At 34.8% G+C, this 24,186-nt stretch overlaps 1 protein-coding gene and 1 pseudogene across 6 annotated transcripts in view; one reads left to right on the plus strand and one right to left on the minus strand.

Moving 5' to 3' along the window:
* The window catches only part of FAT1 (FAT atypical cadherin 1), a 126,092-nt gene that overhangs the window by 78,359 nt on the left and 23,547 nt on the right, over nt 1-24,186 (minus strand). The window lies entirely within an intron of this gene.
* Nucleotides 6,029-6,146, plus strand: LOC112483441 (annotated as a pseudogene).

Below are 24,186 nucleotides of genomic sequence, written 5' to 3' on the forward strand. Positions count from 1 at the left end.
CATATTAGAAGAAGTCACTCGTCTAAAGTCATTTACTCTTAATTATAATAGCAATAAGTTAATCAGTGAATTAATGAATTCCATTGCCATCTAGCCATTAAAAGTGCTTTACATTTAATAACTCATTTAAGACTCAAAAGTTACACAAGTTCCCTTAAGTTACCCAACCAGTTGCAGAGAAGGAAGAATCCAAAATCTAGCTGACTAGCTCCACAGTCCAAACTCATAACAAGCAGGGTGCTCTCTTCTGCTTTTCCTGTTCTATGGGGTGGGAGCAGGGCTGGAATTCAACAATCCCTGTCTGTCTATCAAGCTCTGGCTCTTTCCTTGTAAGCCCATGTAGGTGATCTTCATAAATCCACCACTGTTAATGGAAAAAACACACCAACACAAGTTTACCAACACTTGCCCATGGTGGAAGGAATAACATGACTTAAAGTATAAACCCGACCTTATGTATGCCAAAAGGACCCCTGTACAAAGGTCAAGAATCTAGGTGACTACATCCATTTAAGATAAAAAAAGGAAAAGGATATAGAGTAAAAAAAGAATCCAGCACCGTTCTATATTTAGGAAGTTAGTGTATTTATCATACCATCTCATTATGTGAAAATGCAGACTAAATTTACGTTAAATGAAACATAATAGGTTTTTGCAGCATTAGAAAATACTGAAATCAATGTGAGAATATCATAACTGGGTAGTAATAGAGGTACTGTTAATAATTTTAAAATACTGAGGGTGCGTGTTAGATCCAGAGTTCTAAATCTCAAACTGGTTGTAAAAGTTTTGTGTCATATCAAAACTGATGTTTTAAGGAATACTCATCTTTGGAAAAGAAATCTTGGTGACTTTTTAATCTAGTTCCCAATACTTAACAGATTTTTCAAAACTGTATGCTGTAAGACCCTTTTCATCAAAAGGAATTTAATGTTGTATGTAATGGCCCGGATCTTGCTAGAAATTAATCTGGAATATGGCATTATTGACTTGTACCTTTCTGTAATTCATTCAACAAATACATGGTTTCACTACCTGCCAGGCACGGTACAAGGTGCTAAAGAACCCAAGCAAAGTAAAATAGGTCTTATGAGAAAAACAGTTAAAGCACACGTGATTGAGAAGGGCAACAGAGTATTTTTACATCCAGTTACTTTAATAATTATTTTCATTATTTTATAAATGTCTTGTACACAAAAGTCAAATAAATCCTTTCTTGGGTTATCGATCCCTGCCTGAATTGTATGATGCCAACAATTATGTGATTTAAAAAAATAAATTATAATTCTATTTTGTGAGAAAATACAGTGAGATGTTTATATACACTAAAAAATGGTTAGTTATAGGGATGCATGAATGTTTTCTTCTTTGTATCAATATTTTCTATTTTTCTACAAGAAATATATATGCATTGCATTAAAATATTTTTAAAACCATGTGTATAAGGATTAATCCAAAGTGTATCAACAGAACTTGAGAAATTTCAGAAATGCAAAAGCCATCTTTGAAGGTTAAGGGTGACTTACAGGTTTCCATAAGCTGGGTAACAACTGCCTGAAACATTTGTATTGCAAAGTATATTCTAGCATGAAGACAAGGCACTATTCAATGATTAAAATGTCAGTTGAAATGACTAAGCCTCATGCCAAACTCCTTAAAACACTCCCTTGCTAAAGAAGGAATGGAATGAGATTCCTCCTGCTACAGTCAAATATTACACTAGTTACTGTATAAACACGGCTTTTTCCATAAGAGACAGTCATCTCCAGAGTCCTAGAACGCACAACGCTGGTAGAAGAGCAAGTTTTCTTTTTTCTACGGCTTGTTTAGGCTTCTATAAAACAGATTCTAAATACAGAAGACTGCAAATAGTAGTTATTTTTCTTAAAATAAAACCTAAGGCCCACATGCAGTTCAGTTATGCAAAGAGGGGGATTTTACATGAACTGAATACCAGTTGAAGCAAATAAAAATCCCATTTACTTTTCTGGCTCCTGTGGTAATGAAACTGTATAAATCCCCCTTTCCTTTCCTACCTACTCCCCAGTGGCATTTTTCTTTACTTTTGATCAAACGAAAAAACAAACAAACAAACCTGTTTCTCTATTAAATTCTATTTTAACCATAAAGCAGTTTTTAAATTTTAAAAATCCAAATTATTTTACAAATTGAAAAGGTATAATTTAGAGGCAATATTCAGTAACTTTTAATAGCCAATTTGCTGCCAAACCTGCTGAGAACTCAGAAACTTAAGTTAGGTGAAGCTAACATAATTATAAATTGATTCACTGACAATGATAAACTAGGGGAAAATTCCAGTATATCATGTTTTATGCTAACAAACATTTCAAATATATAATGATCTAAATATATGATCTAAATGCATCGCAAGGTTTGATTATGTAAACCTTACTAGGAATCTTTGTTAAAGTGAAATATCAACTTGTAAATACATATAATCCCTTAATTTACCTATTTTCTAAATTCAGATTTTTTTTTAATGAAGAAAGAGGCATGACAGATTTGAATGTATCAGAAGTTTTCTAATTTGATATATTTTTTAAATCACAAAGACAAGCACATTTGTATTTATCAGTGGATTCTAAAAATTGAGGGAAACCATCAAGACAACAAATTTAGAATATACAGTACACATTCACATACAGAACAATTATAACCAAGATTTCTCAGTGTAACAGTGATGCACACATACGAATTATATAACCTGCATTATTTTAACCACACAAGAAACACATTTCATGGAGCACACACTTTGAAACACTGAGTTAAGGCACATGAAGAAAGGTTCTTGCTAATTCATCAGCTTAGAGATTATGGAGACATAATTCTTACTTGAGAAAATAGAAGGCTATATAAGAACAGATTAGTAGATCTCAACTGTCATGTGTCTACATTAAAAAGCTAAAACAAAGAACTTAATTTGGGAAAAATTTAAGATACAGAATAACTACAATAATTCTTATATAAATTATTCCCTCTATTGAGACCAAAGTTGTTCTTATTAATAAAATTGTTCTTTAACAATAAATATTTTATTAAAAAGTGAAATATTTTCTTCTCTAATTCTAACCAATAATAAAATGTGGTGGTAATAGAAGATATAGAATATGAAAATAAACACAGGGACATCATGTACCCTAAACATATTAGAAAAATATATATAATCAAGTTATCCATTAGAATATATTCAAAAGTATGCAACAGCTAATTACAGCATATTAGTTGTAATTAACTAGTAAAAGTTACTAAAATGTATCAGAGGTAATATAAAAATATAAATAAAAATAAAATCTTCTTGATTAAATGTATAATGGGTTGAGAGTATAAAACACTAAAAACATATCTCATTTATTAATAGTTTATATCTCCTTTATTAATAGTAAATGGCAATTTAATAAAATGAAAGTACCTCAAATTTGTATAGAAAATCATCTGCATTTTCCAAATACTTTTCACAAAAACTCAAAATGCAAAAACAAAACAAAACAAAACATGGTATTTAATATTTAACATTACTGGCATTTCTAAAGAAGTTCAAATATTTCTAGTTCATGAAAGGATATTAGATATATAGGTTCAAAGGAAAGAAGCCAGATGTTCTGTTATCAAGTCTGATTGTCATTTTTAAAATGACTTTTTAAAAAAGAGATTCAATCCTGAACTCCTGGATGGATCTGCCTCTCCATCCAACCATTTACAAAAGATGTAGTAAAGCAATCACGTATTTTTTCTAGTTATTTTACTACTTTGGTTTGCTGTAACAAGCTACTTGCTAAGATCTAAAACAAACGAAAAAAGTGTCATTTAAATGATCACTTTATAATTTAGTAAATTCTCAACCATGACTCAACAGATCCAGTACACTTACCCATTTGGTGCTAATTTCACCCATTTACAGAAAATACATAAATATTTCCCAAATGATCTCAAGACATCTTTTTTAAAAGTATATTTATAAATTTAGTCTGAATTAATTTAGCCAAATATTGAAGAAACTTTAAAGATGTTCACTTTACCAGCATATTTTGAAATAATTTTGGTATATCCATGGCTTTAATTACTGTCTTTAAAAATAAATACAACAGAGTAATCCAATCTGTTCAAAAGAAACTTGCAAGTGATCAGTAGTAATAACAGGCAAAATAAGAACTGATGTTAACTTATAATTTATACTCCTAATGTTCTTCTCCTTACCCACCCCTCTGGAAGAAAATGGAACTGGATTCATACCCCCAAATACCTTTACAAAGGCATATGCAGGCAGCTGACCTCCTACGGAAACAGCATTTTATTAAGTACCAAAAGCAAGAAAAGTTCTAAAGTAAGGTATCTAGTTATCTTAAACAATCAAACCAAAAAGCAGATAAAATTAATAATTAAAAGAGAGCAGTAACAATCATCCGGTCCTACCCTCTAATTTTACAGATGAGGAAGCAAAGGTCTAGACAGTAAATGACTTGTCATTAGGCTTCAGAGCATGAATCAAAGCCCAAACTGGAACCCTAGTCTCCTGAAACTCCAATCTACCTTCAAGATTCAAGACTGGCACCTAGTAGAAAAGTCAGATGCTGCCTTAATCCAAATTCCAGTAGGAGTGAAATACGGTTTCCAATTTGTGAGAGAAATGGCTGACAGCAGGCAGAGCAAGCTTCAGTGATGCAATCTCAGAGTGATTTGCAACAAAATTCTAAGAAAGCTTAAAAAGTACTCCTGGCCCTATCTCCCTGTCGTATTGATGACTTTGACTTAATCACACATCCCAATCACAAAACCCAAGAGTATTTTAGAAATGGAGAGGGAAACAGAATTTTCAGAGAATGTAGGTTTTATTCTCCAAGTATGTTACTTAAAAGTACTAGTCTTCGAGCAATATAATCATTTATTCCCACGGCATTCTTGTTAACTGTGCCAACTCTGCATTTTAATAAATGTGTGACCTTTAGCAATTTATTACTCTCTATATCTCAGTTCCCTCATTTACAAAACGGAGTGGGGAGAAACTGATGTTAGTATAAGGATTAAGTGATTAGTATAAAAATAAAAGTAATTACTAAGTCTATTTTGATGCTTGAGACATTAAAACAAAATCAAGATTCAGAAGATTAATTTAAAGATCTCCAACCTCTGTACTTACAAAGATGCTACTATTTCTTCAGAGAGAAAACTGGCTAACGGAATCCACATTATTATAAAAGTGTTTGAAACAGAACTATTGGAAGATCAGGTGACTAAAATACTCCTAGTGCTCTGAATTGAATATTGCAAAGCAAAAGAAATGTATACTGCTGTGGCAACATTTTCAATGGAGACACACAAATAAGTTATTTCAATTGACAGTATAAAAATGTTAAAATGTGCACAGCATGCATCAATACTGCTAAAGTGGCCTCTGAGGTCTGTCATAAACTCTCCCCTAAGCCCCAGTAAAGTACAGAGCTACTTTTACAAAACACTATCAAGTCTCATGCCAAATATAACATGATAATCAAAACTAGGAAGAATCAAATTAAAAATTCAAAGGTCATATCCATCTTTGCCCCAATTACTATCTCCTTCGCTGCTTATTTTCATCAAATCTCCAGAAGTTGTCACAGTTTTACAAGTTAAAACTAACCAAGTTCAATAAAAGGCATTCCTAGAATAAACCATTACCAAAATAATTTAAAGCATAAACTTTATACCTGTATAATAGTTAATCCTTAGTCACCAAATGTGCAAAATTATTATATAGAGGTAGTAAGAAGCATTCAAGGACCTCCTTATCTAAGACCTAGGAAGAAAACCTAGGACCCCCATCAAGGTGTGAAAATATGAATTATACATCTGATTCTTCGCAATATTAACTTACCTTCTTTTAAACTGCTAAAAACTGTAAATGTCTCTAACTCGAGATTTTTTATGACATATATGTATAAAGACTTTTGAAATTAAAAAAAAAAAAAACATGTTTCTGAGAGAACTTGCTTTTAATGATTTTTTTAAATACTAGTTAAAACAGCCATCTTATGTTTACGGCTATACCACCCTGAACACGCCGATCTCTTCTGATCTCAGAAGCTAAGCAGGGTCTGGCCTGGTTAGTGCTTGGATTGGAGACCACCTAGGAAGCCTAGGTGCTGTAGGCGTTTAAAACAAACGAACAAACAAACAAAAAAAGAGCCATCTTATTTCAAGGGTTTTTATTCAACAGGAAATCTATTACCAAAGAGAAACATTGGTTTGGCAAACCATCAAAAGTGAAAGGAGTAGTCAGATGAATAGAGGAGCATTTTCCTTCTCTTCTCCTTGTCACCAGTGATTACCAGCTATCGCAGAGGTCCCCAAGGAACCAGATGTAAAGCTTGGACTAGATAAAAATCACAGGAGGACTTCCAGGACAGTAAGACAGTAGCTGGAAAAAAAAGAGCACCTGCCACAAAACTGGGAGGGCAGACAAGCTGCTCTTCCTCTCTGGGGTAAGGATAGGGCTGCTCCCTTCTCTGGGGCTGACTGACCTGTATTCTCACCACCCACCTTCAGTCAGAGACTACAAGTCTCCATATGACCTGGCCCCTGCCTTTCTCACCTCCCTCATTGCTGACTTCCAGCCATGAGAGCTTGCTTGTATTTTGGGGCTTGTGATTCCCTTTGATCAAAAATTGTTTTCAAATGGCTGGCTCTCTTCTAGTCATTCAAGTCCCAGTTCACAATTCCTCCCTAGAAGTCACTCAATTTAAAGAAGGCCCTGCAGACAAACACTATCACAGTGCCCTGTTTATCTTCTCCACAGCACTTGTAAGCTGAAAGTAGGGTTTTCACCTTCTTATGGATTTGCATTAGCTGTCTCCTCTCTCTAGAAAGAGAGCTCCATGAATATGACAGCATTGTATACCTTATACAATGCAGAATCCTTGGCATCTAGAACAGGTTCTGATATGTAGGAGGCAGGCAATAAATAGTAATTAGCGAATGAATGAATGAACTCTTCATCGAGGCCTTTTTTCATCCCCTCAAATCTTGCCTCAGTGAAATCCTCCTAAAGCTTCACTTTCAAAGGTGATTTCTCCAAAGTCCTCTTCTTTCAGGGACCCTAGCAGGGTTGATTCAGGGTCTGATGTTCAGACTCTGGCCACCTACTCTTTCCACCCCCTGCCCCTCTCCTCACATTCTCATTCCCCCACAACCTCCCCCCAGGGTGCTGAGACAGTCTAATAAACTGGTTCTTCTCCCTAAAATCACAGACCCATCAAGGATCATGTGGGCTTATTGTTTGGTTCTTCACACTCTCTACAGTCATCTTCTAGAGTCATTAATCCTGTCAGGGATCAGAGATCCCACAGTAAACCCCAAAATCTTCACAGAAAATTAAAAACAAAAATCACATTTCACATAAAATTTAATAAAACTGAATTTTCCAGTTGTTTTCAAGAGTTATGGTACAGTAAGATTGCTATTTAATTCCAATAAGCCAACACAGATAGGTATTATAATTCACTTACACAAATATTTGAATAAGCAAATTAACACTTTAGATAGAAGTACAGATATATGATTATCTATTTAAGAAAATAAGCTAGGATTTATCCTGTTTGTTCTATTTAAGAATGTATTAAATTTATTAAAAATTGTTCATTTCATAGGAGCCTTACCCACCCACTCTATTAGGTCATTTGAAACTGTGTTTTTGACAATAATAAACTACATTATCTTCTTTTTTAAAAAACAAGTTTTTAAAGATCTTCTTAAATTACACAATTTTCAATAGACTAGTGGTTATCAGAGGGTGGGGAGGAGGGAGGTATATGGCGTAAAAGGGGTCAAATATGTGGTGACATTAAAGAATTAGAAATAAATAAATTTAAAAAAACAAATTACACAGTTATTTTTAAGTGTGTGATCTAGACTGACCCTCCCCTCCAATTACACGGCACCCAATCCCAGACTGAGGTTCTACTGCGCTTCTGTGCTTTGACACTATGAAATGATTGCTTTAGAAAGGCCAGGCCTATAGCTATTTAGAGGGAGAAAGTGCTTTCGTAAATTCCCTGCTGGCTCTCACACAAGACTCACTAGCTACTGTTAACCATGCTTCCAGCCGAGAATGTACCCGCCTTGCACACCTGAACATTCCAATGTACAGAAAAGGAAACTGACATTTGGCCCATTTTCAACACCACAAAAATAACTAGCAAACTTCTTCAGGAAACTTTAAATAATTACCGTGTATTTTCCAAAGCAATCAAAATTCCTTTCACAAGTGAATGACCACATGTTGATCATTAACTTTGGGGGCAAAAGAAAAAAAAAAATCACACATCCCTCTACCCCACCAGTATTAAAGGCAGCACAGTGAAACATTTTTAGACAAATAACTTGAACAGGGTAACAAAACTAAATAAAAATTTAAGAAATCTAAACAAAAAGGGTAACCTGTGAATAGGGTAACATATTAAACAAAAGAGGTATAGTTTTCATTTACTATTCTGTGTTCCGTTTCAACTAACAAAAAATGTCAAACTCTTATTATTTTTGGCAACTTCTTTTATGTCCCAAATCAAGTCATGAATTTCAGGAATTCAGCAGGCAAGTCCTATTTGTGCATGAAACACTGTATCTAAAAGGAAGTCAACCAATGCCCTATACCCTCAGGCTAAAAAGGTAAAATATAGAGAGCCATAGTCTCAAAGCCAAAAATGATAGAGAAGTAACCAAGAAGTGCATTCCTGTCTTATCTGGCATGACTGATTCACCTCACCTTTCTTTTGTTACAGGAAGGGGACTCCAAGGGCACTACCCTTAGATCAAACAAAGCATTCCAAAAAGGCAGAGGCATTCACATGAATCTCTTCTCACAGGGAGAAGGAGAACAAGCCTTACATTTCATGAATGAATAAGCTGTAATGAAGCATTTCTGTCTGTCTTTAAATAAAATTTCAAATAGCTGATAGTATATGAGACTGCATTCAGAGTGTTAAATGACTACAATGAGAAAGTTAATAGGGTTACAGACTTCTTTAGTTTTTGGTAAGAACATAAATTACATGAAGGCTTAAATGTTCCAACTTCAAATGAAAAATATTCATTAAGATTTTCTTAAAATCACAGCAGATTTTGCAACCAACAAATAGTGGCCTGGGATGATTGCTTTAGTGTTTCTAGTTATTCCTTATTAAGGATGTATTCAACTTTTTTTTTTACTCCAAGTTAACTTTTCCTTTGAATACATCTCAGAGGTTCCTTTCTTTAACTTTCTGAAGCATTTAGCCAGTAATTTTCTACCTGTATAACACTTTCTATATGTGGGAGGCTGCAATTAAAACAGAGCTCTGCTTTCTATAAAACTGGCATACATTCGGTTACTGTAAAAAGCAGTAAAGATTTTTTGTTAACTTCTACAACAGACTTTTATTTCCTTCGACATAGGTAAGAAGCATAATTCTACTAAAAAGAAAACACTGGCAGATCCTGCGTTCTCTGCTCTATTTGGTAGGCTGCACCTTCACGCATCAAAGTTTTGCTCGTGTATTTGTAGTCAATTTCTAAGCACCCAGGTGGTGGGAATCTGCTATAGGAAATCTACTTCCTTAATTAGTTAAACAGTCTGACTGCAATGCCACAAAAACTACTAAAATAATCAAGCTCAGATCGCTACTCTAAATTCTTTGACTCTCTGACTCACTTATGACAATCTCTAAAGCTAGAATTCAAAAACAGACAGGAAGTAAGCACTGGAAAAAATAAAGCCCTGAAGAACTGTAATCAACCAACTGTTTCAATGAAACAGACAACCACTGTCTGGTTCAGAAAAATAATGGATTTCTTACTTCCACATGATTAAAGATACATCCATTCAGTACTGTGCACTTACAATTAGTCCCCATGGCATGTTAAGGCAAAAGTTTGTGTAACTGGTGAATTTTCTTCACCCAAATTTATTGGTAAATTAGACTCTAAAATGCAGTTTTTGAGTTACTGTGATTATAAGCATGCAATATAAAATATAATAAAGAAGACAATATTCATCAATTTCTGACTGAGTGTTCTTTACTCCAAGGGTTCAATCAAATCAGCTTAGCATATTTAAATCAATGTATTAATCTCCAACATCTGGGCCTAATCTGTTTAAATGTAGAACTCTGGGTCAATACAAATCTAATTTTAATATTTAATTCTTAGATCTACTGCCTAAGTCATTAACTTAAAACTTTATCACTGTGTCTTTTATTTTTTTTTTAAAAAAACTGTTCTTTGTTCAATTGTTTGAACAGAAACCTGTGTCTTTTATTTGCTTCAGTCTTTAGCAAGTATTAATTTGAATTAATAGCTGCAAAGGAACTGCTTATTGCCTGATAACGATCTTTGATAATCTCTTATCAAATCATCCCATGAATAAGATAATTTGTTTTAATTCATTCACACTCTGCTGCTAAGTATATATTAGCTATGGACATGGTGAATTAATTTACAAGGACCACTTAGGGAAGAAAGAGAGAAGAACTTGTAGTCTTGGCTTTAACAGTAAAAACATATTTTTTATTTGAAAATCCTCATAGCAACTAAAATTAGAATGTCATACCAAACATATGCTTTTATACTGTAAGCAGTAGCTAATTAAATGAAATAAAAAATAAACCCCCATTTCACTTATTTCTTTTTTCCACAGGCCCTTTATCTGGCACACGAGACACTCATTTGTTAAAAAAAATAAAGAAATAAGCCTTAAGATGCTATTTTTTAAGCTCTAAAAAAGCTGTTAAATCAGAGAGTACTGTCTCAAAAAAAGTTGGTTTATAAAAATAAGAATTTTTCTAAACACAGAACCAGAACTACAGGCACAAAATTAACAATCACCATTTTGATTATGACAGTTCCCTGAATGGTGTAATTTTTTTTTTTCACTAACAATACTGGAACGTTTTTGTTTTTAAATCCAAATATTCAGTTGCAGCAAAGAATACAGAGGTGGGTACTCTCAAACTGCTGGTGAGCCTTTTTCTGGGTAAAAATGTGGCAATTTGTTTTGCACTAAAAAGCTTTTTAAAGTTTTATTTCCTTTTATCCAGTTATTCCACCTCCTGGAATTTATGCTACGGTGACAGAGAAATACATCAACAAGGAAACAATTTAAATGTTCAAAAATAGAATATTATTATACTTAACTACAGTTTATCTCTGTTATGGCAGACCATATTACCAACAATCATGATCTCTGAAAAAAACTTAAGAATCATAAAAGGCTCTGGATATATTATAAGACAGTCAACAAAATATGTGCAATATATGTTTACTTTTTTTTCTTTTTTAACGCAGCAACCTAGAGCCGTAGAGGTCGGGTGTGTGTGCGTGTGTGTTTGCACACAAGTTGGGAACAAATTTCAATGGTGCTCTAGGTAGCAGAACTTTAAGAAGCTTTTTTCCTTCTTCTTTGTAAGTCTCCATTTTCCCAGACTCCTATCATGGTTACATATTGCCTTTTTCGTTGGAAAATAAAGCTCATTTTTAAAACAAGGGAACTTGTTTGCTAATTTTTCCCAAATACAATGAAAAGTCAACTCTTCAAAGAAAAGAATCAACATTATGCAATTATTTTCAAACACCCCTTCAGGGCCTTAAAGGGGACTTCTAAAGCTAACAAATGCCCCAGCAGGAAATAAATTTGCAACTGAACGGATGCACCCACAGAGATTGGGCAAGACTCATCTTCAGTGGCTTTAGCAACAATTTCCTCTTATTTTTCCTTCACTCCTAAGTGCTTTTCAATTCAACCACAAGCCTGAAGAAGTTAATAGGCCCTAAATATGTACTCTGCTACCTGAACCGATTGCCCTTCATAAGGTAATAGTGAGACCCCATGTGGCCCTTTCACAGTGCTTTTCCAAAATCCCCTACAGTGAGGTAGCCCCAGGGCAGCTGTTTTCAGCAGACCAGGTTGTGACCTAATCAATTGTGTTCCAAGCAAGACAATCCCTACATTCTACAGTCCTAAGAAATGAAGGGGGGATGGAGGGGAGAGTGCAAGCTTTACTGAGGAATGCTATTTACCTGTCACAGTGATGATTTGCCCCGCAGAGGCTTAAAAAAAATCTCCAGCTGCTTCAGCAGATTCCCAGCCAGCAGCCAGCACAGAACAAACATGTTTACTAAGGCTTCATTCACAACTTTTGATGTGAAACTGTTGAAGCCCAAATGGAAACAGGTAGATTTGTGTAACAGTGGCAGTACAGTACCGTAGAATTTAACGGACTGTGTTCATTTAAATGTCATGAAAAGTATCATGACTAGACTAAACGTGACAGAAAAAAAATCATCCCAGTACATGTCTTAAAATTTACACACAAAAAAATCCCGACATCTGAAATGTGACCTTTATATTAACTCTGAAATTAATAAGTAGAACACTGAAACAACACAAAGGACAAGTTTACAGAAAAGAGACTACTTAAAAAAGGGACTACTTTTCAAAGCACCCTTAATTCCAAAGAGATGTATGAAAAATATGGGTTTGAATGAATTACACAGGTTAACAATTTTGCAAACCCACAGGAACTTGTTTGTTAATTACTACAAGTTTTGCTTCACTTGGATATGGTGGGCCTAAACAAATCGAACATTTTCTAAAATTACTCTGTAAAATATTGTCTTAAGACATCACCTACTTTCACATAAAAAAGATTTATGTCTCATAGGTCAAGTCGACTTCTAATCTCTGGATTAGAATTACACTACCAACCCTAAATATGCCCCCAAAAGCAATGTGAACAGGACAAGTTTAATAATAGATGCTTACCTTGAAAAAAAAGATACTTGATTCAATAAGAATTTTATAAAAGCCAGCAGTGGACAATATTTAATTGAAAACAAAGTTCTAATTTGAAATTAACTGGTAGGTTGTTTTCATATATCCATTAATAAAAAGCAAGAGAGAGCCCAAGTCAAATGACTGCAAAATGAGTTTCCATCTACATTTGACGCTAGTTAAACATCACCAGAAAACATCACAAGAATAGCTTCAGCATCGTACTTTAAAGGCCATGCCAGGAACTATGTCATCAGCGTCCTTGACATTTGAAATGTTCTGCAACACCAGCCTAATGGGTTTTTATCGTCCTCACTGAATGCCATTACAAGAAGGTATCTGTCTTCCACACAATGCTAAACCCAATACGCACAACTTAACTCTTTCCACTTTCCCTTCCCACAGGGTGTGCCAACCAATCATGGAAGACTACATCGTGGGGCAGTTGCCTGAGCCCCACTTTAAAGAAGTTGAACTTTACATAGATCTCTAAAGCTGCACGGTGGTGATGGGCACTTGTGAAATGGGGCTAGTCCAATGGCACTAATATATTGATTTACATAAATAAACATTGATTTAAAGACTTCATATGAATATAAGGATGTAAAAGATCTCATTAATACTTTTTATGTTGATTACATGCTGAAATAATTTTTGATATGTTGGATTATATTATTAAAAGTAATTTTTAATGTTTATTTTTTCTTACTGTAGCAACTAGAACACTGAAAACTATATAAGCAGACAGTACTATTGAGCAGTGCTTCCTTAAACTGTTAACTCCACTGAAGTTTTGAAAAAAAAAAAAAGTAAATACTGGCAGAGTTTACACAATTGTGCTAATATTAACTGTGAAAGCAGCTCACTTTACTCATATGGATATGTGTATCTAAATAATAGAATCTAAACAGAATATTTCTAATAAATTGTTTCACAGTGTATTCTGAGACGTGGATCGTTTTGCTGTGTTTTAGTTTATACAGTGGTGCTGATGAGGTGCCCACGTGCAGGATCACCTCTAATCCCAAAATAGAGAATTTAAGACTGGTATTCTCTTAGATAAAATTATTTTCTATATACCAAATCAAGACTCACTATATACTAAAATATCAAATTTTAAATCAGCATCTCTGGGTTAAATTTCTAATGAAACCTAAACTTCTGTTACAGAACCTTAATTTTATCCTGCAAAAGAACTTTATTAGAAACAAGACCATTCATTTTGGTATTTAATGAGCACTGAACTCTTCTCAAGCAATAAGCAGTGTACATTTACGCTTTACTGAGGTCATTTATTTGATCTCTAATAATGATTTTTTTACTTCCTTGTTTTTCCAATCTGAGAGAAAGAATACTAACTGGAGTTTATTTTTCTCATCTCTAAAAATCCCTTTAAAGATTGCCCCGAGTTCCCTTTTCCATGTGTATATCAAAGAGTTCAAAGACACTAACTCTCAAATTTTCCAGACAGAAACATCAAGATACTTATGAGCACAGTTATGAATTTCTGTTTCAAATCCTGAGATTTCTGTTTCAACTTATCATAGGGCATTTTCCTAATTATTCTGTTGCATATACAGTCCCACAACTCTAATACAAGCTAAATTGAAATACATTTTAAGTTATTTTTAATACCTTTCCATCTAGACTGAAACCCGAGCAGAGATCTCAGGGATGTGTATGAACCTAAACATACCAAAGCAACACTTCTATATTCCATTTTGGTTTCTACCTTTATGTTCCCCAAATCTTCCATCTACTTCCTATTCCATTTCCCCCAAGTCTTTCATTCTCTAAGAGAAAGCAAGATATGAATGAAAAAATTTGTGACACATTCATTAGCAAGAAAAGTGGTGCTAATGAGCAAAAATAACATCTGTAAGCCAAACTACTGTAAAGAACTCCTTGATGCCTTTTACCACTCAATACCTCTTTTCTTTGTCATTAAAAGGCTGTTCAAAAATTTGTATTCTCAAATTCCCTTGGGGGCAGGAAAACAAAAATCTTTGTGATAGAAACTGAAATAGAGAAGGAACTACTGCTTTGGTATCTTCAGACTTCATGCATACTCCTGGTATCTGTGGTTAAGTTCCAGCTTAAATGGAAATATATCAAAAATAAAGAAGTACTTTGATACTACGAAATGTTTTAACAGTATTAAAAACCTTAACGTATAGCTGACTACTTGATAGAATTTTTTTAAATATCATAGATAGATGTTTTCACAAATGATTTTCAAAAGTCTTTAAATTCTTATGCGCATTTAATATCCAAAGAAATTTCCTAAAAGGGAAAAATCAGATGAAGTATCTCTGTGGTACACTGAAAAATGAACACAAACTTTACAACTCCTCCCATCAAGAGGTGAAACATACTTGTTCAATCACCTTACTCAGCCAAATAGAATGTGGGAGAAGTAACAATGTTATGAGTCTGAGAGTAGGCCTCAAGAGATCTTGCTGTATCTTTTCTCCAGCTCTTGGAACCTTGGAACTTTGAGACTATCATGTAAAGCCAGGCGAGGCTGCTGAATGATCATGAAAAACATAGAGCCCTGTAGCCCCTGCCCCAGCCAACTCCCAGAAGCGGAGCCACCAAGCAAATCAGCAACTGACTCCATGACACATGAGTAAGCCCAGGTGAAACTAGCAAAGGTGAAACACGCAACTGAGTCCAGCCCAAATTGCTAACCCATTGAATTAATGACCTAAATCAATGGTGGTTGGTTGAAGCCACTAAGTTGGAGGAGGGAAGGGTTAGTGTCCAACCAAAGGCTAAATAACACAAGTGTCTGTTACTCCCTTCACAGTATTTAATATCAGCCCAAAGATAATAAAAATGTCAATTCAGCTTTGGATGTCTCTGCACTTACTCCAGTGATTCTTCTAATCTCCTTCATGGACCCTAATTTCTTACAACTCTTTTAACTGTTCTCATGCACTAAATGTGCCTCCTGTGAACAGATCTCTACCCAAATCCGGAGAAAAAAAACTTCGATAAATGTTTTTGCCCATCCTTTAATCATCCTAAGGAGTTACTTATAAATTAGAAAGATAAAGTTAACTGAACTGTTAACCCATGATTTGTATGTTTAAAAAGTATACAATCAGATGCCCTAGGGAGCAGGAAAAGTAGACAAAGAACAAATAAGTTTAATTTTTTTAATTTAGATGCATATTTTCCTAAATGAGGAAAATATTTTTAGTTTTATATACATTATATTCCTTAAAACAGTCTAGTCATTGAATTTCCCTTAATTCAATTACTCTTTAAAAGAAGGGTTTACTTATAAGTAAAGAGCACCTCATCAAGAGAAATAACCAAGAGACCTACAACACACAACAAATGGTTTTTTAAAAGAGTACATCTATATGTGCTCAATTTAATCCAGGAAACTGACAATTTCAAAAAAATACTCTGTGAAACCCTAGAATTGATTCTTTTTTTTTAAGATTTAAGAAATTCATCAATAATGAATAGAAATAAACCCTACTAACCTGAAAGCCGTTCAAGAGTTCAAATTTTCACCAAAAATGAACACTCTAAATGGATATTCATCTATTATACTTAAAATAGAAGAAATAATTTTTAATCCAGAAGATGATATAGGCAATATTACCTTTCCCTAGCCTAAGAAAACACCACCACCTAACCCAGGTATATTCACCTGTGATGTCACAAAATTTAGGATTTCTAATTCTAAGACTTTGGTATTCAATCTGACAAATGAAGTTGCTTCTATAGAAGGTAAAATATAAACAAAAGGAATCTGCACTGCTATTGAAGTTTTGTTGCGGCTGTTGTTCTACTTTGTTTTCGGCTGTTTCAGAGGCACGGGAAAGGGAGATTTTAAGTGAATGAGCAGCTTTACCTGCATTAAAAGAACAGGCAGACCTACGACACATGTGACAGCCTTCTACCCCCAATTAGAATTTTCTATGTTCCCAACAGAACAAATTTAAAAGGTCTTTCCCAATAAGTTACTTGATGTTACCTATTATAACTTTGCAATAATCTATTTCAATTTCAAATTGCACTCATCTATCTAGTGCTAGCTGGGCACCTACAGTGCCAGGCACGGTTCGGGGTACCAGCAACAGACAGACATACAAAGCAAAGTCTTCAACTTCATAAAGATTATTTTATTGTGGTGGAAGTAAAATGAGAAAAGCAGATTTTTTTAACTATATTAGGATAATTCTTAATATGTACTATATATAAAATACATACTTTTGAAATCGTAGGCCTTAAATTATAAAACTTCATATTCATATGGGTATGATACTTCAGTCTGACTTCTTTCTAAAACCAGTATCGAGCTAATTAAAACCAAACGTGACTATTCTTCATGTTCATGCTTTCCTAATCAGCTTTCATCTTCTACATGAGGTTATCATTCTATTAAGAAAAAACATTTCTTTAATGTTTTTTTTTAGATCTGTTTTTTAGAACTACTGATTTCCATTCTAATGCCTTAACTGAAGGAAAAGCTTGGTGTTTAGATGACACGTTTTTTTCATGTAAAAATGTAAACATCTTCATCTGAGAAACAAATCAAAAGATGATCATGTGCCAAACATTTACTGGGTTTATCAAAAGATGACTATCATTGAACAAGTATTTGCTAAATACCAACTGTGAACCAAGCACTGGGATAAGAGATATAAAGATGTTTAAGACAACCTGATATTGAGTAGCTTTAGGAGTAAACAGGCAAATAAAAACTTTAATAAAGAGCTGAAAGCAAATGGAGTTTAGACTATCTTTTAAGTAAAAATTTATGGTGGAACAGCTTTAAGATAATTTTCCGAAAAGCTGTTTTCAACTAATAAAATGTCTTCAACTTGTGAAGAAGAAAACATATTACTTTATAGAAGATTCCAAAATCACTGTATACAAAAAATGACCTCTATGGAGGTCAAAAAAACATACTGACTAGAACTGATAAGAAATCAATGCTTGTAAATCGCAGATCAGAAAATTCTGCCACATATTTCATCTTTCGCTATAAAGTTTAATGCTCCTTTTACAATGAACAGTAACCTAGAAAAATAGGCATTATTTACCAACTTTTTCTTTTGTACCAAGTAAGGAGATTATTTAGAAAGTTAAAATGGTTTATTGAATCCCAAATGCTCTAATTTTTAAGTCCATTTAAATAAAAATGCAGTCGGTCAAGAAAGTTAAGTTTGTTATCAGAAGTCTGAGTTTTTGACCGATTGTTTTCACTTTACTAGTAACTGAGCAAAGTAGGGTTTCCATGATAAGCTGGCAGCACTAAAGATCAAATCCTGGCCCAGAGGGCTGCTTAGAAAAAGGTATATTGTTTATTATAACTGTTTGCTTATACACCTAAATGGAAAGATAAGGCTATCTGATGATATAGGTCTGTAAAGAACTACAGGTTATTATTTTACTTGAAAACAACCTTGAATGAGTTTATCTTGAATCATTTTAAGCAAGTGTACAAATATATAGAAAAGCAACTTCTACTTGTTATTTGTATTTATCTATCTCACCTATAAAACAGAAATAAAACCCTCTTTATAATAAGCACATATCAGACTAAGTGCCAGAGAGTATATGTAGAAAAACTGGCAGGCTATGGAGCATTGTATAAACGCTTGTCATTGTCACTATCACCACTGTCGTCATCGTCATCACCACCATTCTTCTCACACTCCTGTCCTCCTTTATGAGAACTTGTGAGGACTGGCAGCCCTGGAACCCCCAGAACGGAGGAACTTAAAACTTAGGGTCCATGAACAGGTTCAGCATTTCATGAGCCCCTGGTATTGTAATCAAATTACTGTATCACTAAAGACAAAATAAACAATTTTCAACAGATTCTCATAAATTTATTTGATGCCATAAACATTAAGAATCACTGTTTTAGAGGTCTAGAAATAGCTATCTAGGCTACAGAAGAAAGGCTTCACTCAACCTTCACGATTACCATTAGTATACGTTATAATCAGTTCGTTTCTTGAACAAATGGCGAAGTACTGCTGTATCAGCCATTGTGCTAAGGAGAGGGCAGAAAAATGAGTAAGACTGTGCTCTACCCTTGAGTTGTAGGAGACAGATCAATACCCTGAGTCATACAATAAAGAAAAACATATAGAAAGTACTACTGAAACAAAGAGATGCAAAGACTAAGTACCTGTGTCATAGGAAAGGCCTCACAGGAGAGGCAACAATGGCTTATTAGGCCAACCTACCAAATATTTATTGAGTGCCTGTTACATGAATCCAGTAGTAAAAGATTTAGAATCTATCCACACAAGGAGCTGACAATTTAGAGGAAAATGACATGTAAATAAACAATTATACTAGTGATGCTTAGATTAAAAAAAACATACAAAAAAAAAAGAAGAATTAGGACCATATGAAACAGAAGAAAGATTTATAAAGTAGAGTTAAAGATAGTAAGGGCTGATCAAGGGTCGTCAACATATTCCTCAAAGTCAGGGAGACAAGAAACAATGGGGCCCAGAGTGTCTGAGGCTGTGTGGGGAAGGGAATGGCTCCATTTGGCTAAGGCAAAGGAGATGAATCGGAACCGAGCACAAAGTAAATTAGAAGAGTGAAGTGAGTTTACTGGGGTATCACCAGCTGTGCCAAACAGCCTGGACATTATGCAGTGGGAAACACTGAAAGGTTTAAGGAGGATTCCGTGAGAGAGAGACCAGTGCTGCTCAAGAATCATCTCTATATTACTAGAATGGCTTCAAATGTGTCACCCTTCAAACTACATCAATTTCTATTACATAATTTAAATTTTTTTCAAAATCAAAAAAAAAAAACAAGGTGTATCTTAATCCCCATTGATTGTCATGTCTTTATAACTTCATATAGGTACTACATAAACAGAGAGTATTACCATCTAATTTTACAGTAATCTGTGGTGATCTAATGAGACAGTCTCTGTAAACAGCTTTAAATAATGCTGATACACACCAAGCATTCAATAAATGTTTGCTATAATTATACACTGACCACGATAAAGATGAAAAAGTTCACAAGTGATAAGAAGATAACATGGTTATATTAACAAAAACTAGAAAGAAGTCTTCAGAAACTACAGAAATAGCTGGGTAAATTTTATTTAAAAAAAAGTCAATTAGGCTAAAACTAAAAAGACTACATTATGACTTTCCTAGGCATAAATAGACAAATATAAATAGACAAATCTAATGAATCTCTTTCAACAGGTCAGTTCACTCAGCCACTTGAAGGCCTAGCAATGAAAGAAATTCAATACGGTGGCAGATATTCTCAGGAGAACTGGCATAGTTTAACTGGCAAGGCAAGTTAATTGATAAGACTGGCCCTTAAAGTGTGTATGTGAATAGTTTCCTAGACTTAACTTACTATCTCTGCTCTTAAACTGGATAAATGCCAATTAGTAAGGGTATGTGCCCTTGAATGGCAATCTTTCTAAGTCTACTTATTACTGGTAACGAAGACATGAAAGATTGTGCTTCATGGCATTGTCTTGTATGGTGAGCATGCACTATTTATAACCAACATGGTTTGATGTTTTTTAAAGAAGTGCCATAAAGTCAGCTGCAAAGTAACACAAAATGCAAAATACAAACTAATAGATAATAAAAACTTGACAAGTTCAGCATTAGGAACTAAAGTAATCCACAAAGTCAAAATAACAGAACTAAATGGTTAAGGGAAAAAAATCCAATACAAACAAATATCTAAGTTTTAAAATCTATTCCACTTTTATATTGTGCAAGGCAGACAATATGTAAAAAACAGACTAGATATTGAGCATTATATCTCAGAAATCTACACACAGGCCATATTCATCAATTTATGAACACTCAACTCTAAAAACACTCTTAGAACATAAAAATGGTTCCCTGCCAAGAGGACTGAGAACACTGTTCACTCACTTTCGTGCCCCCTACCAGATGGCGGAGGAGCAGCACACTGACAAAGCCAAGGCATCCAGGAGGATAATGCAAGAGAACAATGACAAGTAACTTGCTTCAAAGGGGAAGTGCAGATTAAGTTAACTTCAGTTCCTCTGTGGGTTAAACTCATTTTAAAGGTTAGCCAGGACCCTAACAATCATCTAAAACTTCGTTTCGATGAAAAAAAGGCTCCAATTAATGTCTATACAGTTCAGACTCATATTTTTATTTACGAAATCATACTTTTACAATTGCAAACACAGGTAAGACACCCAACCATCTCAACTAGACAGTGAAGCTCACTACCTATACCCTGCACGATTCACCCTTTACTAATCACTTCTTTGGAATAATCTTAAATTGTTTAAATGCCACCACTTCATAACTCTATAATCCTATTCTCCTAAATGTGCAAAAGAGCAACATGTCATCCTGAGAAAAATGTGATGGCGGAGCATTCTTACACTTAATAGTCCTTCAAGACCTCAAATCTAGGATGCAAGTCTCCAGTCCAGCCCAACCCAGTTCAGCCCAGAGTCCCATAGAAATAGTAGCTTTCAAATGGGCTTCTTTATTCTTTAAAGAGTGAAAGGCAGTACCAGGTAGTGCTTGCATGCAAGGCTCACTTGTTCTGCCACTTAGTACCCAAGTGTCTTAGGAAAGTTATTTAACCTCTCTATGAATGTTTCCTTACTAGTAACAGGGATAACAGTATCTCTCTGGTCAGTGTGAGAATAAAATAAGTTAATATATACAGAGTGGTTAGAACAGCACCTGGTTGTAACACTCAGTGTCTGTGGTTTATTATTATTACTGATGTTCATCATCGTTACTTTCATTACCATTGAAACTATGAAGCCAAAGAGCCCAGACTGGAAGCTGTGTTTATTTCTAAATTCTGGCCTTTATATACCTTTCAGGATTTATATATATAAGGGCATTGCACAGCCTCACGACATTCTGCTTCACAACATATTACCACCCCCAATCACAGTTCATAGAGCTTCGTAACCCAACTTCCCCACAACCTGTATTCTTTCAGTACTTAAAGCATCACTTGTTAAGTATCATGCAAAAAACTGAAAAAAGCTGATCCTCTGTTTTCTCTGAAAACAAAATGGAATTTCCTAAGGATTTCTAATTAGATCCTATTTTCTCACCTTGAAATCCTCCTGCTTCAAAGGAGGATCCTTTCCCTAGTAGAAATTACTACCATGCCCTGCCTCGACTCAGAATCACTCACATACACTCACATACACACACACACACACACACACACACACACACACACACACACACGCAGATTTTTACTCCCAAACACAGCAACAGCATATTACCATAACATAATTTCGGCCAAAGACTAATTTTAAATCTCACTGTGGCTAGGAATTTTGTTTCTTTTCTCTCCAACCTTTCTAGGAGAGCAAAACTTAAGAACAGGACAGCAGCTGCTGCCACTTAAGGGAGGAGACAGCAATACAAAAGCCCTTTCACCAGCAAATTTCTTCACTCCCTAACCAGGCCTCCCACCAGTATCTATTTAAGTTTCTGCTGCCAGGAATTCTAGATCCAGCTCCAAAAGAGGTAATTGGTCTCACCACAGTAGACGACACTTCTAACGGCCACTCTTAACAAACTTTTTGGTCATGGCACTTGAGGCCATTAATATCCACTATATTCTATTTCCTGTCATGAGAGAACAGGCCCTACAAAAAAAAACGTAAGTCGCTGGTTGTATGCAGAATACCCTACTCTCTGCTGGGAAAAGGGTTTTTTTGGTTTGTTTTTTGTTTTTTTAATAATAATAATGATTCAGAGTTCTGCAACCAGACAGAAGCCCCGGAAACATTCTCCTTTCACTGAGGTCAACAACAGGTTAGACTGGATTAGAATTCCCTTTTGTTCCCACTACACGAATGCACTCATCCTGTGTCCCTACCTAAGGAAGGCCAGGGGCTGGTCTCCAAATGGGTAATACACCCCCATAATGAGAATGTAGACAGAGTCTCTTAAGAAAAAAGAAGCTCTAATTTCCCCTCCCATAGTTCATGAATGGTGATTTATCTTGTTGCAACAGCTGTACTTCCATATTAATTTATTCCAAGTCTTTTCATCAAAATGTCAATTTTAACCCTGAAACCAGGGTTGGGATTCTAAAAATAGCACAGCACTAATAAGTTTAGAGTTTGCTCTTATCTTAATGAAAAACCTGGTCTCCCCAAATAAGCAGTCAGAGGGAGAAACCCTCTTTTTGGGATGCAATATACTAACAGCCAAAAACTGAACCAAAATACTCAGACTAAAGGGAAAACATACTTATGGGCATCCCATTACCATACATACATCAGCGGAACAGACCTCAACTAAGCACTGCCTCAACACAAGTTTCTATTAACAATTTAAAAAATCTTTGGCTAATCATTTTTCTAGACATATCCATAGTTTTAAAAATTAGCAAATAGCTGTTAACTTTTTATTGGTGCTCAACTAATAATTAACTTGGATGGGTACCATCAGCCAAGAACACAAAGTCGAATGGATTCCACGAATCTACAGAGGGATGGCTCAAGATTCTATTCTGTGCTCAACTTTGAAGCTTACAACAAAGCAAGAGTGAAGAATGATGAGAAGAAGTAGTCAGGCCAATCAAAACCTAAATGTGAAATCATACATGCTTCAAAGATACTGACTCCACCAACATTTCTGTTAAATCTACTTTATAATAATAAAAGAAAAGAAGGTAAATCTTAATGACAGCACTAGAGATGAGCTCTCTAACAAGATTGACTTTCCAAATAATTTTTCACATAACATTACCCCTTTTAAACCTCGCATGGATGAGCAATCATGTGGGCATGATTTGTCAGAACAATTCACTAACACCCAGAGACCTCTCCAGGAAAAGCATATGATACGGTGAGAGATTATCAAATGAGTCAACTGACTGTCACCCCCACACTGCAATTACAAGTTCCCTCCCTGAAAAGCCAATTAGCAAAATACGTACAAAATTCAGAGCTGACAGGACTGTACATATTTTAGGTAGTCCATAGAATCTCTATTTCTAAAAAAAAGTACTTTTCAGGGGATGTTTCAAATGTAAGCATTTTTTTTTTTTTTTTAAAGAAAAAGAAGAATTTTAAAAATGGTAAGAACTAAATTCAGATTTCTGAATGCATTCTCTGGTCTATAAAAAGCATACAAATGATATACATGTTTGACGATGTTGAAACAGGTAAACCACCATAAAAACTTGGTTATACTACTCAACTAACGCTATGGTTAGGTCAAATACAAGATGCAGTTAACTGGGCAGGTTTTCGGTCTCCAGGGCCAAAGCAGTCCTGTGCAGGCCTGTATCAGGTAGCCCAGTACCAGATGCATGACTAGAAGAGAAGGTAGGAGAACAGCAGTAATGGGCAATGAGCAGAAAAGTTCTAGGAAAGTGCTAATGTCCTG

The sequence above is a fragment of the Pteropus alecto genome, unplaced genomic scaffold (assembly GCF_000325575.1).
Source record: "Pteropus alecto unplaced genomic scaffold, ASM32557v1 scaffold24, whole genome shotgun sequence".
Classification (NCBI taxonomy): domain Eukaryota; kingdom Metazoa; phylum Chordata; class Mammalia; order Chiroptera; family Pteropodidae; genus Pteropus; species Pteropus alecto.